Source organism: Protopterus annectens, chromosome 1.part0, assembly GCF_019279795.1.
Source record: "Protopterus annectens isolate FY-2018-M chromosome 1.part0, PAN1.0, whole genome shotgun sequence".
NCBI classification, from domain to species: domain Eukaryota; kingdom Metazoa; phylum Chordata; order Ceratodontiformes; family Protopteridae; genus Protopterus; species Protopterus annectens.
In genome coordinates, this window is record NC_056725.1 from 1,685,175,408 (window position 1) to 1,685,191,796 (window position 16,389).

Below are 16,389 nucleotides of genomic sequence, written 5' to 3' on the forward strand. Positions count from 1 at the left end.
CTTGATCTCTAGGTGTGCATGGAAGGAGCCTGATACAGTTGATCCAATCCTCAAAAGACTGGATTGGATTCTGGCACCACCTGTAGGAAGGGAATTTTGGAACAAAGGAGTGTCCATAAATGCTATGGTCATAGCGGTGGCCACCAAGAAGGAACTCACTGAGCAGAGTTCCTCTGTCCATCCCTAGCAAGGAGTCTAGGGCACTGGGCAGATTTGTGAAGCATGTGCATGCTTCAGTGACTTTTGCCCTCTGGTTACTGAACTACGTGGGACACTTTATGCCCTCTGGTCACTGAATTACCTGGCACACTTTATGAGACTACAAAGGGACTTGAACATTATAAAGGAACTGTCAAAAATCCCTTTCTGGGATCACTACTACCAAGACTCAGTCTACTCTGGCCTCACAGCTGGCTACCCTACCTCAGGGGAGGCATGTTCAAGCATTTCCATCAGGAGGCATGCCTGGATGCACTTGTGTGATTTTGCAGAGTCCTTCAGGTCCTTGTTTGGCAATGCACCCTTTGATGGCAGTTTATTGTTTGGTCCTAAGGTAAAGGACACACTCTTCGGATGTGAGCAAAATGGAAAGATCTTCTCTGCAGTGGGAGTACATTTTTGACTCCTCAAAGGACCTTCTCCAGGAACCAATGAGGAGGACGAAAAATGTGGTTCAAGAAATCCCAGGGTCCTTTCCAAGATCATCATGGAGATAGTTCGTCCAGAGATACAGGGGGGAACTCAAATGGAAGACACTACCCATGCAGCAGAGGATGCCTGCAGAACCAAGGGTCTAGAGATTCTTTCTCTGGCAAGACCCCACCAGCGCTCCTGAAAAGAGGCCTGATTTTTCCCCACTGGAGTCAGTCGGGGGTCATTTATCCCTGCACCAGAGAGCCTGGTTAGACATCACGAAACATACGTGAGTGCAGATTATTATTTCCAGAGGTTATATAATTCCCTTTTACCTTTCACCTTCATCTGTATGCAAATTTGTCTATATTCTACCCAGTGAGAGGAAAGCTGCAACACTAGAAATACAAAAGCTGATAGAAAAAAAGAGTCATCCAGGAGGTCCCACCAGACCAGATAGAATCTGGAACTTACTCAAGATTTTTTTTTGTTCCAAAGAAAACAGGGGACTGGAGACTGATTTTTAGATCTCAGCAATGTAAACAAATCAGTTCGGCATACAAAGTTTCAGATGGTCATATTTCAGTCCATTCTGTTCTTCTTGTGCAAGGATGACTGGATGTGCTTGCTAGAGCTTCAGAATGTGTACTATCAAATAAAAATGAACAGGCAATCCAGAAGGTATCTATGCTTCTGGCTGGGAGCCAGTCATTTCCAGTTCACAGCACTGCCATTTAGCCTCACCACAGCCCATACGGTGTTCACCAAATGCATGGCAGTAGAAGCAGCTGACTTCAGACTGCAGGGATTCTGAGTATTTCTGTACCTGGATGACTGGCTCATTACTGCCCCAAACAGGTATCTACTAATAAGAGCACAAGATCCGGTATTTCAGACTTGCTCTCATCTGGGGATTACTATAAATTACAACAAGTCACAGTTAGAATCATCTCAAACATTTGGAGTTCATAGCAGCAATTTTTGACACGGTATCAGTGACAGCTACTCTTCCCCCCTCAAGATTGCCTACAGATTCCAGGTTGGACAAATAATTCACAGTACCACAATCTCAGCCTGATTGATTTTTATGGGCCCTGGAATCAGTGTTGTTGGCTATAATCCTAGTTTCTCTAACAAGGTTTCATATGAAAATTCTTCAGTGGAGGTTAGCGACACAATGGTGTATTCTTTAGCAACACATATCAGCCCAAATAATGATTACTCAGGCACGCAAGAGATACATTTGGTGGTAGATTCAATCAGATCAGGTTCTACAAGGCCACTGTTTCATTCTCCCTCAGCTCAATGCCATAATGACCATGGATGCATCCCAGATTGGGTAGGGCACTTCTTGGGGAAAATGGTCCAAGGCACTTAGTTCCTGAAGAGGCCAATATGCATATTAATGTCCTGAGAATGAAAGCAGTGCTCTTAGTGTTGCAGGCCTTCCATGACTCTCTCCCTTTCAGGAAAATTGTGATTCAGACAGACAATATGTCAGTAGTTTGGCACATGAGCGAACAAGGAAGAACCAGGTCTTACCCCTTGTGTCAAGAAGCCCTCAGAGCGTGGCAATGGGTGATCTCATCAAACTGGTTTCTGATAACAATGCACATTCTGGGGAAGTCCAACGTAATAGCAGACAATTTGAGCAGCTTCATTCTATGACCACAAAACTGATCTCTCAACATGAAAGTGGCAGAAATTATTTTTTGACGATGGGGCCAGCCTTGCTGCGATTTCTTTGCATGTCCCCTAAATAACAACTGCATCAGCTTCTTTGCCCTAACCCACTGAGGGATGTTCTACTACATAACTGCTCCCCCCCAGTCTCCACTATGCGTATCCTCCAACTCCCATGATTCCCACATTTCTGCAGAAAGCTTTCCAGTTGAAGAGTAAAGTCATCCTTGTTGCATCTTACTGGCACCAACAGATTTGGTTCCCTTTTCTTTGGCCTCATCTTATTTACTCACCTTGGACTCCGGATCTGATTCCAGACCTTTTGTCTCACCTGACAGGCATGATTCATCTGGATATCTCAAACCTAAAGCTGACAGCAGTGTTTCTCCACTTCCTTTAATAGCCAGACAACCAATGCTCTTATTCCCTGTCCGTCATATACTTTTATCTTCACATAAGCCTTCTACAAAAAAACTTTAATGAAGTAAATGGAAAAGGTTTATATTTTGGGTGCTTCAGAAACATATTGACCCCTTTTTGGCCCGTGTACAAAGTGCCCTTGAATTTTTGGCTACATTTTCCATAAAGGAGCTAGCACTTTGACCATTAGAGTTCAATTAACAGCCATCTCTAACTTTCATATTGAATTTGAGAACTCCACCCTGGCCTCATCCAAACTTTGTAAGGCCTTCTTAAGAGGTACCCTTCTTTTGAGACCTTATAAAGATCAAACTCCCCCATGGGACTTAAATGTGGTATTATAGACCTTGATTCTTCCCCCCATTTGAACCAGCAGCAAAATGAGATCTTAAAATTATGACCTGGAAGACTATTTTTCTGGTGGCTACCACCTCTGCTAAAAGAATTTCATAACTTCAAGCATTGTCTTCTAAACCTCCCTACTTGATTTTTCATAGGGATAGAGTACAATAACAAAGCAATCCTTCTTTCCTTCCTAAGGTGGTATCATAATCTAACATCATCTGCCAGTTTTCCTTCCTAAATATGCAAAGGTGAATATATGTTGCACTTACTGGATGTTCATAGACAATTATGTTTATACTTACATAGAACAAAAGCAATTAGGAAGACCGATCAATTATTTTTCTCCTTTGCAGATTCTAATTTGGGTAAATCAGTTACAAAGGTAACTTTAGCCAGAGGGCTGACAGATTGTATATCATTTGTCTACAATAAGTTTGGTATGTCCTTACCAAAACCTATAAGAGCCCATTCAGCAAGGTCCATGACTACTTCTTCAGTGTTTAGGTAGCTGGGGACTCTTTCCCATCTGTTGAGGAATGAATGAAAATTGACAACATCAGACATGTTATGTACACACTATAACATTCCATTTGTGTTGTCCATTTTAATTCTTCCTCAACTCCCCACTCACCAACCTCCAACTTTTTTCACTATTGATTTCTGGAAGATCAAGAGACTATAAGGACACCACTGTCCTTTATATTGAGCTCCAGATGTGGCTTCTTCTGTCAGGAATTCTATATCAGTGTTTCCTACTTTATGTCAACCAGCAAACAAGATCTGAGGTATGTTAGAGATTAGTGCATTATGGATACGGGAGGAGCTTGAGAGTTTTTTGGTGGCCAAGAGCTAAAATAATGGCCAAGTCAGATCCGAGAATCTAATCCAAACCCAACTGTTGAGGAATGATTAGTTCAGTTCAGATATGATCCTCAGATCCAACTAGGCAAACGAGATGAACTGTTGAGGAAGAATGAAAATGGACAACACGGGTGGAATGTTATGGTTAGTACATAACTTCCTTTTTAATCCTAAACATAGTGAGATAGTTCATAGGTACGTTCAAAATCATTTTAAGAAAATAAACTCAACTGTAATTAGGAAGCAACATTACAGCAGACGCTAAAACATAAGGCGGTGTGGGTGATAAATGAAGAATGCATACAAAGAATATTACTGAAATATAATGAAGCATTGACTTCCAAGATAGATGCACACTGATCAACAGTTTAATTTCAGCTCTCCCAGTGTAAAAACAGAAACTGAGAAAAAAGGGAAATGGTCAGCTTGGGTTAAAATTCAATTTCTGGTTAGTAAGTACACTGTCTGGATACTAGCAAAGAACAACTATGGAGAACCTGAAAGAAAATCAACCAGAAAGGGTGAAGAGAAAACACCGGTTGTGAAGAATCCTGCAGCTGTTCAGAAAAATGCCATTCAAGCTTCAACTTTGGTACAAGAGAAGGCTTTCAGTAATTTAGAGGAAAATAAATCAAACGGACTAAGAGGAGATTCAAATAAATTAAACACTGAAGGAATACATCAACTCAAAAAACAAAAGGCTACAAAACTATAATAAGCTTTCACTACCTATTTACATGAATAGCTAAAACTACAAAAAAAATCATAGGTTGAAATGAAGAAAAGGCTGTCTGGGTAAGAAGCTTTTCAAGAAGAGCTGTTTCAGAAATAGTAGTGTTAGAAGACAGAGCATGTAGGGAACACCTGACATTTTCTCCTGTACTTAACTGGAAGGAACAAACTGTATTAATTTTATGAAAGCACAGGTAAGCAACTGGACTGGTGTTCCACAGCAGGATATCTTAACTGGAAGGTCACATTGAGTGTATGCTCCAAACATATCCATAAGAAAGCAGCCAAGACCTATATTAGTAAAGATGCAATTACACCAGCAGAAAGAGTAGATCACTCAAAACTGTGGCATAATGGAAAAGTATTTAACATAATGGAAAAGTATTCAACAGTGGAGAAAAGTATTTAACTTTGGAGACATCAGGGTGCCTGTGGAAACTGATTATTCACTCTACACCAGGCAGAAGAGAAACAAATTAATCTCAGCAGTGAGGGAATGTCAAGAGGCAGGTGTGAGATTTAAGCTGCTGTATCTAGCTGTCTTCAGAATATTTTTTTCCTGGAAGATCAAATACATTTTTGGATGCAGAACAGGCTTAGGAGGAAAACGTTTATTCAACAAAAACGTTCATAGGTTCATAGGTTCATACTAGGCTATCTGCCCGAGGGCATTTACAAGCCTAGCCCATAGTTTTGTGGCTTACGCCACCCCTTTAGTATGGGGAACTATACCCATTATTTTGCTGTGCCTCTGTCGAGCAGTGACACTGAGGTAATCCCTGGGGTATATCTGCGATCTCCCATCCATTGGTCAAGATTTCTCTTGAACAAGGCCAGCGAGGTGCTCTGCCTCACATATACCGGGATTTTATTCCACAGCATAGGGAGTCTTTGGGTGATGAATCTATCCCTCCAGCACGTCCTATTAATAGCCGTGTCGAGGTTTAAGTGAGCCAGCAAGCAACAGGGGACTCTGCTTCTTATTCTTCTGACAATAAAGTGTGAAATTTTGAGAAGTGAATAAGAGATAGTAGCCTCTCCAGCAGTCTTAATATATTAATGCATTTAATAGAGCAGTGCATTATTTAGTTTTATTTAAAGGTAGCCAGTGGACTTTTTCCTTCGGGCTAAAAGTTAATGGTTTCTGAACAAATGCAAGCTGTTTTCACATCTGGGAAAAAGGTTAAGAAAAGAACAGACAACTACAACTGTCAGTGTAAGAGGAAAAATAGGGTCTATATTAGAATGATGAAACCTCCCTTACGTGAATCCCGAAAGGCCGATACATAAACAGCGAACCCCATGAACACCAAACGTCCTTAAGCACAAAATTCAAAATACCGAATTGCCATAGTTACCCACACCATGTTTAATGAGGTAAAACGTCAGTAGGAGATTCCCTTAACCGGTATAGCTCCCTAACATAAATGCGCAATAGTTACTGACCTTAGGGTTAGGGTGCGAGTTAAGGTAAGTGCATATATACTAATACATTCATATTTATTTTGTTTAGGTAGGCAGTACATAGCAGGTGGTGGAGTTGGCCAACTATGGCAATTTGATATGTTGAATTTCGCACTTAAGGACGTTCGGTGTTCTTGCAGTTCTCTGTGTATGTGTCGGCCTTTCGGGATTCGTGTAAGTGAGGTTTCGGCATTCTAATATAGACCCGAAAAATAGGCTATAACATTGCCTTTTAGCATGGATAACCTTGATTTTAGTTTAGTTTATACCTGTGGGTGCAGCTGTTAATTTCTGGCAATTTTTCCTTCTTGGGAGGTTAACCTTAGTCGTTGAAAATGTACATAGCTTTTGTGTGTTTGTTCTAAGTTAATATGGGATGGGATTGTTTTAAAAAAAAGTATTCAGTTTTTCATTTGAGGGTTTTCATTAAAGCAAAAAGTCTTGAAAAATCTGAAGTAAGTTCATATGGAGAAGAGAACAAATGGCTGTACAAAAGCGCAGTCTGCCAAATATTATTGTGTGTGTGTGTAAGACAAAAGTTCTAAATATATATTTAAAAAATGTCATGTATAATAGGCGGAAACAACAGCTTTGTATTATAATGTATACTCTATCCAGATCGTCTTAAATGGAAATGGATTACAGGTACAGACACAAAAGAAAGAGTATTTATATTAACAAATGCAGAATGCAAATATCAATGTTGCAGGAAACACATCTAGGAAGAAATGAGCATGTGAATTTGACAAAAAAGGGATTTCAGGATGGATATTCAGAAAAATATCAGGGACAAAGGGAAAGGGGAGTAACTATACTAACTGACAGAGGAGCATTTTTAAACTCCTGTCTTATTCCTGTGTCTACCTGAATACTGATAGAAGAGGAAAAAAAGATAATAAAGGTAGAATTGTGGTAGGAAGGTGCAACTTGCAAGGAAGAAGGATTACACTGGCATGTATTTATAATCTAACAAAAACTGCTGTTATGGAACTTAAGAAAGTTATAGGAGACATAATCAGCTTTCAGTAGGGAATATTATTTACAGGTGGAGACTGGAACGTGATTTGCAATCGTGAGGATGTATGTGGGAGACCTAGAAGAGAAACTATAACAAGAGAGGGTAGATTTCTAAAGAAATTTATGAAAATAATTGGTATGGAAGTTGTGAATTTAGTAGTAGTAACTCTGATGGAATTTATATATTATTCCCCAAGGTACAGTAAGTGGGTTAAAATGGATATTTCACATAAGCATGTGTATTTAATTGAAAGCTTTAAAACGCATCCAATAACTATCTCAGATCATACACCAATAAAAACTAAGATAAAATGCAGCATAATGAGATAAAAATGGAACACTGGCACTTCCCCACTTACCTGTCAAAAAGACAGGAATTTAAGGAATGGGTAGTAGAAGTTATTTGTTAAGGGAAATATAAATTTCTTCCAAAGGGATAGCTAGTGAGTGGGATAAAATGAAAATGCAGTTTAAAAGGAGGGTAGAAATAAAAGTGGATGATATATTATTGAAAAATAATTCCAGATATTTAGAGAACAAATAAAAACCAAAGAACAGTTAGGCTACCACGACCATATAAAAAGGAAAAAAATGTATATTTAATAAATCCTGGATAAGCGCTTTCGTGTTATGCAAAGCTTCTTCAGATCCAGAGTGCAAACATATAAAAACAGTTTCAAATTTAAATTAAAAAAAAAAAAAAACAATCATCAAAGGGCTGAAAAAACTCACCCAATGACATCACAAACTACTTCCTCCTTCTCTTTAAAGCTGGTTTGAGACAGACAGCAGGATTTAACCATGGGTACTTATTAGCCTGAAACTTAAGTATCCGGTATAAGTCTAAACTTTCCACGTAATCATTCAAATTGCTCCCCCTAGGGTTTCGCACATTGTAGGACTCTAAATAAAAAGCCATGTCCTGGATTTTCTTTAACATGTTTGGCTAAAGCATTTTGAATATTTAGGACCTTTATGTCATGTTGATGTCCTTGAATTCTGTCTTTTAATTTTTGCACTGTCTTACCTACATAAAAACAATGCAGGATCTACAAGTAGCAAGACAGACCACATTATGGGTGTGACAGTCTGCATAACTTTTCGGTTCAAATATAAATTCAAAGTTGGAATGGTCAAATCTCTGCTGTTTACTAATCATAGGGCATTCCTTGCACCTATGACAAGGGAACCTACCCAACCTGTGCGAAAGGGGTTTGGCCAAACACGACCCTCTATCACATAATAATTGTTTCAAATTCTTAGAATTCCTGAACCCAAATTTGAGTTTAGATCCAACAATGCCTGCTGTTTTATTATCAATAGTTAACAGACTCCAATTCTTTTGAATAATGTCATGAATCAAATATACACCATTGGTAAACTTGGTAAAAAAAAACTCACTTCATTGTTCACCCACTTCCTTCTCTTATTACTATACTGTCTCAGACCTTGTCTATTAAATAAATATGGTAACAACTGCAGAACACAAAAACGTTTAGTACAATGACTTTGGTAACAGAAAGTAGAAAGGGTTGTTGTCAGTCTTTGGGAGCTCCTGGCAAGAAAAATAACCATAGATCCAATAGATGTATTAGAGATAGTTCAGAAATGTTATGAAAATTTGTTTAAAGCAGAAAAATGTGGAAACCAAAAAAGACCATAATTGGAAATATTTATGGAAGACTTAATTATGCCAAGGTCAGAAGAAGATGAGTCTGAATAACTAAAATTTAAGATAGGAGGAGATGAGATAAAAATGGTGATGCATAATCAATGTGCAGGAAGTCTCCAGGAAGAGGTGGTATTACTCTGGAAATTTGGAAGTTAGGAGGGAAGAAAGTGAAAAAGACCTGGAAGATTCTGTTTAATAGTGTTTTAAAAGAAGAGGAAATACCAGCATCCTGGAAGAAAATAATGGTTGCTGTATTACCCAAAGAACATAAAGACCCAACTGACCCAGCTTTATATAGACTCATTTCAATTTTAAACCATGGTTATTAAATGTTTATGTCTATACTAGCTAAAAGAATGGAAAAGGTGTTGTCAAAATTGATTGGCCAGTGGCCCTTGTTTACTGTCTGTTTTAAGCCACTGAGTATGGAGTCTTCAGAGTGAATTTTGTGTTTTGCCAGAGATGGTCTTCATCTGTCACCCTTGAGATTTTGGCTACTGGCCAAGACTCTTGCCACCCTCATAGTGCCTTTTTTAGGCAGTATATCAAAGACAAAAGTTCCAGTGTAAAAATTCCATCTAAAAACAACCTCAAGGTTATACTGCTAAAAGCTAGAAGTCTTAATATAAAACTGCACTCATTGAAAACAGTCCTCACCTTGGAAGACATAGACATTTGTGTAGTCTCGGAGACCTGGTTCAAAGCTGTGGAGAGCACCCCAGCAATATCGGCTACACCTCCTTGCACATGTTCAGACCACAAACTGACGGCATGAAAACTAAAGGAGGCGGTATAGCAATATTCATTAAGGATAAATACACCTCCAGATTGGTTAGACAGCATGATTCCCTGGAGATACTTTTGGTGCAATTAACTGTTTGTAGGACACTTATTCAAGTCATTGCCAGCTACAAGACCCCCTCCATGAATCAAGACACCCACTCTGGCTATTTGGATCTACTTGATTCTATTAAGATACATCCAAACACCATGGTTTTGTGTGACTTTAACTACCCATCCATTGAATGGGTAAATTACTCATGCACAAACTCACTTGCTCAAAAATTTCTCAACTTCATTAACTCTAATACCCTGGACCAACTGGTTGACACCCCCACAAGGGGTGCCAACATCCTGGATCTAGTGCTTGCCAATATGGGGGACCACTTTAGCACTGCCACTATGAGGTCTTCCCTCGTGAGATCTGACCACAAATCAGTCTCATTTGAAGTATCACACCTGACCTCCCCAGCAGGAACTAAACTAAAAACTTCTCCAAAGCAGATTATAATCTATTATGGGATGGTATAAATAGCTTCACTGCACCTCCCCCCTCAGATGGAACTGGCAATTATACTGAATTCTATACAAATGCTTTATACAAACACCTGAATAACTGCATTGACTCAGCCGTACCTGACAGACCAAAACAAGCTCCTCAAGGAAGAGAAAACCTTCCTGGTGGACAACTGCCATTGACAGAATTTACAATAAGAGGAAGAAATTGCTGTCTAAGAGTAAGAGGGAGTGAGCCCTAAACTGGAAACACTCCCTCCTCAGCTTAAACAAGCAAATAAGATTTCTTGTAAAGACCTCCAAAGCTAACTATGAATCCGAATTAGCTTTCAAAACTAAGGACAACCATAAGGCTTTCTTTAGTTGCATTTGTAACCTAAAAGGAAAGGCCCAGATTTGTGCCAAACTGGTAGCTAATGATATCACATATACAGAGCATGTGGTCATTGCTAACCTGTTAGCCGATAGGTTCTGTGAAAACTTCACACCCCTGTCCCCACCACACGTACCCTATAATATCCCTAGCACCTGTCCCCTGTCTTGTATCTCTAAAGTGCAGGTCATGAACGCCATTTCTAAGGTCAAAAACACACCATCTATGGGATCTGATAACATCCCAGGCTGCTTCTTACATGGGCTCAAACAAGAATTAGCAACACCACTGGGTACTCTTTGCAGATCATAGTCTAAGCATTGGCTTTGTCCCAGCTGAATCGAAAAAGGCCACCATTATCCCTTTGCACAAAGGTGGTGCTTCCACTGTCCCCAGGAACTATAGACCTATTAGCCTGACTAGCCTTATCTGCAAAGCTATTGAGTGCATCATTATAGACCTTATCAACAAAGATACAGGTAATCTCCAAACATTTGACCCTACTCAGTTTGGATTTGTCAAAGGGAGATCCTGCCTGTTAAACCTGGTGGACATTTTTGAGACAGACACCAAGGCCCTTGATAAGGGGAAATCTGTGCATACAGCCTACCTAGACTTAGCCAAGGCTTTGACACTATCCCCCATGCTGCAGGCATCATTTACAAACTCACCCAGCTAGGTATCAACCCTTATATCATTAGATGGGTCGCTAACAGGCTCACTGATAAAACCCATTTGGTAAAAACAGAGAAATCCACCTCCAACAGCAGACCTGTAACCAGTGGTTTTCCACAGGTATCAGTCCTGGGATCTCTACTGTTTTTGGAATCTATTTTTCTGAAGTACAAACTAAAACTAAAGGTCTGTGGCTGACAAAGTTTGCTGATGACTGCAAACTGGGAGTGGTCATAGAATCTCCAAACAATGTCAACATCCTACAAAAGGGTCTTACACAAACAAATGATTGGTGCCAAAGTCATGGCCTTAAACTCAATGCAAAAAATCTATTATTATTCAGTTTTATAAGAGCGATGTTCCTGCTAATTACCACATCAATAACAGCACCCTATGTATGCACTCAGTAGTGTGAAACTTGTGCACACAGGTTGACAGTAACCTTACTTTTGATAACCATGTCTCCACAGTGGTAAGAAGGGCATTCTGTATTGTTCATCTCATAAGTAAGGGCATTGCCTCCAGAAAAAAAGAAGTTATAACCTCCCTGTACTCTTCCCTCATCAGGCCAGTAACTGAGTACAATGCCCCTTTTGGTATGTACCTTTCCAAGCACCTGCAGTCATTGGAGAGACCACAAAGTTTCCTCACAAGGAAAATTCAAGGTCTTCCAGCATCTGTCTTATGAAGATCGTCTGAGATCATTGACACTTTATTCTGTTTCATACAGACTACTCAGAGGTGATCTCTGCCTTGCATATAGGCCAATCTTTGACCCTGCTTTATTGGAAATGCTGCATATCTGTCAGTCAAATGGTATACGAGTTACTTCCTCTAAAGGCCTTAACCTGGTATGTGACATTAACAGAACCTGCTGGAGGGACAGATTTGTCTCCTAGAGGTTAAAACATCTTTGGAACAGACTCCCACTTCATGTCAAGCAGAGCACCTCATTGGCCCTCTTCAGATGCAATCTGTATGATTGGATGGATAACCTTAAATTCATCCCAAGGGTTCCACCTGTGTCCCTGTTGGACAGGGACGATAGGTGCTGATCATGGAAATTAGGGTAAAACTTGGCTAGGCTTGAAAGAGCCCTAGGGTTATTAGCCTAGTAACCTCCTATGATTCCATTCTATGATCCTATGATCCATCACAGGTAAAGTACTTTGCAATAATACTTTGCACATCTTTAAGTCAAATATAAATACTATTGTTATTTCTGTGCTCTATTTGTTAAGTTTTTACACTCCAAATCATTTTAGGGCGCTGCATTTTTATCATTTCATTTAAAAGTGTATTTTTCTGCATTCCTGTCTTCTTGCTTTGTTTGCTATTTGCAGTAGCATTGAATTTGATTATTTCCTGTACTTTAGTTGTTTTTATTGTTTAAGTTGGCTAATTCTTGTACTTCAGGTCCATTTTGTGATTAAGAGTCTGGAAGAGATAGTGCTGCTCTCTGTTAGCAGTGGATGGTGGCCTGGTCAACGTCTGTGCTGTAAATCAGTTAAGAGACCTTCGATTGTCATAGCTGTGATTGGTCAATGGCCATTGTACTTGTTTAGTGTTTGTTTTGAGCCACTAATTATGGAGACTTCAAAGTGAATCTTGTGCCATCCATCACTGGATAAGCAGTCTGCATTCCTAAATTACACTAAGCTGAATATACGTACTACTGTTATTCCTGTGCATTATTTGTTACAGTTTTACACTCTATAACACATTTTAGAGTGCTGTATTTTTCGACTGTATTTAAAAGTGTATTTTTCTGCATTCCTATCTTCTTGCTGTGTCTGCTGTTTAAAATACTGCTGAATTTGATAATTTCCTGCACTTTAAATAGTTTTTATTCCTCATGTTGGTTATTTCTTGGACATCAGATCAATTTTGTGATTTAAGGACCTTAGTGTTGCTCTCTGGTGCCAGTGGAGGGATAGGTTGGTTGAATCATGTGCTGTAAATCACTTAAGAAACCTTAGACTATACCAGTTTTGATTGGCCATGGGTCATTTTATCCATTTATTGGATATTTTGAGCCACTGATTACAGAGACTTCATAGTTAATCACACGCCATCATGGGTGTCGGAACCATAGAGCGAGGTTAAAACACGTCCACACACACACACACACACACACACACACACACACACACACACACACACTTTTGCGGCTGCAAGACCTGTCGGGGAAAAATTAATGAAGTGGAGTTTTCACGCTAATGTAGAGTCGTGCGCAGAAGTTAAACTAACTAAACTAGCTGTCCTTGTTCTCTTATTGCTATGTGTTACAGGAGTTATTGCTGCCCCTGTTTTGTTGGTGCTGCCAGAGTCATGCCAGTAAGGAGAGTTTTGTTCTTTTATTTGCAGGAGTTATGCTGCCCCCCCCCCCCCGAGTGCTGATCATTGCTCAACTTTCGAGAGTTGCCGTGATCATTGCTACCATGCCTGCTGCCCAGTATTGATATTGCTGTCAGAGAGTTTGTGTGTGGGTGTCTGCCAGAGAGTGTGTGTCTGCTTGGGTGAGTGGGTGTCTGCTTGGGTGGGTGGGTGTCTGCATCTGCCAGAGAGTGTGTGTGGGTGTCTGCGTCTGTCAGAGAGAGTGTGTGGGTGTCTGCGTTTGCCAGAGAGAGTGTGTGGGTGTCTGCATCTGCCAGAGAGAGTGTGTGGGTGTCTGCATCTGCCAGGGAGAGTGTGTGGGTGTCTGCGTCTGCCAGAGAGAGCGTGTGTGTGTGTGTGTGTGTGTGGGTGTCTGCATCTGCCAGAGAGAGTGTGTGGGTGTCTGCATCTGCCAGGGAGAGTGTGTGGGTGTCTGCGTCTGCCAGAGAGAGCGTGTGTGTGTGTGTGTGTGTGTGTGTGTGTGTGTGTGTGTGTGTGTGTGTGTGTGTGTGTGTGTGTGTGTGTGTGTGTGTGAAAATGCCCCAGTTAGGTATACCTGGTGGTCAGTCTTACTCAGGCTCAAACCCTGTACCGTAGGTACAAGAAACAAGAGCCTGAATTCTCTACCCATACCACCACTTGTGATTCAGGGAGTTGAGTCCATAGCTCTCAACTGCCCAGATTTTCAAAGAATATTTGGGTCATACCTTTGGTCTGTTCCTCTTAAAATTTGCATTTTTCTGGCAAATCAGTGAGAACTGAATTCACTAAATAATGATAGCCCTTTAAGTTTCAGTCTTCCTATCTTTCAGGAAACACATGGTAACACAAAATACTTTATTTTAGCAACTTTCTAAGATTATACAAGCAATATTTAAAATGTGTCCCTGGTTTTGGGCCTTTGCCCCCCCCCCCCCCATAAATTTTGGCTTTTTCCAGATTTTTTTGTGCTGCGAAGTTGAGAGATTTAGTTGAGTGTCAAGCAGATTTTACAAGGAGTTGAGAGCTTCAGGGTAAGAGAATTTTAGTGCTGCTTATAGGTTCATAGGTTCATAGGACGATACTAGTGTATTGGCCTGGACACTCTTATAAGCCTAGCCAAGAATTTTATCCATGTTCCCACAAAGTCAGCACCTGTTTTTCCCTGTCCAGCATGGACACAGGTGGGATCCCAGGGGTATATTTTCTGTTTCCTATCCAGTCATCCAGGTTCCTTTTAAAGAGGGCTAGTGAGGTACTCTGCTTGCCATGGAGAGGAAGTCTATTCCACAGAGGGGGGAGTCATTGGGACACAAATCTATCCCACCAGCAAGTTCTATTAATATCACAGACCAGGCTGAGACCTTGAGTGTGGGTTGTGCAAGTGGAGTTTGACTTACGGATATGCAGCAACTCCATCAAGGCTGAGTCTGGGATGGCCTTGTATGCCAGACACAGGTCACCTCTGAGCAGTCTGTAGGAGACTGAGTAGAGGGACAGGGCTTTTAGCCTATCTGTATAAGATAGGTGTTTGATACCCTGGTCAGGAACCTCTGTGGTCTTCCCAGCTGCTGCATGTGCTTGGCAAGGTACATGCTGAAGGGGGCATTGTACTTGATAATGGGTCTGATAAGGGAGGAATACAGGAATGTTATGACCTCCTTGTTCTTGGATGAAATACCCTTACTTATGAGGTGAGCCATGTAGCAAGCCTTCCATACAATGGAGGCAACATGGTGGTCAAAAGTCAAGTTGCTATCAACCTGGGTGCCCAAGTCCCCCACGACTGATTGCATGCTTAGTACATTGTTATTAATGTGATAATTAGTGGGGACACCATTTTCCCCAAGGGGATAATGATGCATTTCTTGGCGTTCAGTTTGAGGCCATGCTTCTGGCACCAGTCATTAGTTTGGTTAAGGCCCTCTTGGAGGATGTTCACATCACTAGGGGAATTTATGACAGTGCCCAGCTTGCAGTCATCTGCAAACATGGTCAGCCACAGACCACTGGTTTTGGCTTTCACCTCAGAAAAGTATATCCCAAACAGTAGAGGCCTCAAGACCAATCCTTGGGGTATGCCGCTTGTTACGGGTCTACTACTAGAGGTGGCTTCCCCTATTTTGACTGAGTGAGTTCTATCACCAAACAGTCAGCTAGCCATCTGGTAACATATGGGTTGATGCCTAGCTGGGAAAGTTTATCTATTATGCCCAAGTGAGAAATAGTGTTGAAGGCTTTGGCTAGGTCAAGGTAAGAGGTGTGCACTGCCTTGCCCTCATCCATGGCTTTGGTGACTGTTTCGAAGAAGGTGACCAAGTTTAACAGGCATGATCTCCCTTTGACAAAACCAAACTGTGTGGGATCAGGCATTTGGAGGTTGCCAATGTCCTTGTTTATAAGGTCCATGATAATGTGTTCCATGGCTTTGAAGATCAGGCTAGTTAGGCTAATGGGTCAATAATTGCCAGGGTCGGTGGATGCTCCACCTCTGTGCAGAGGGATGACAGTAGCTGTCCTTCATTCTGCTGGGACAAAGCTGGTGCACAGGCTTTGGTTGAATAGGGTGCCTAGTGGTGCTGAGAGCTCTTGCCTGAGGTCATGCAGGACACATCTAGGGATGTTGTCAGGTCCCATGGAGGCTGGATTTTTTGCCTTTGAGAGGGCATTAATAACCTGCTTCCTGGTGATGAGGGGAGGAGGGCAGGTGCTGGGGATGTCCTGGTTTACTGATGGGAGGACAGGGGGATGAAGTTTTCACTGAACTTGTCTGCCAGCAGCTTGGTTATATCTATGGCGTTTGTGTATGTCGTATTTTTGACCACCAATTCAGAGCAGAAGAAGGCCTTGTGATTGTCCTTAG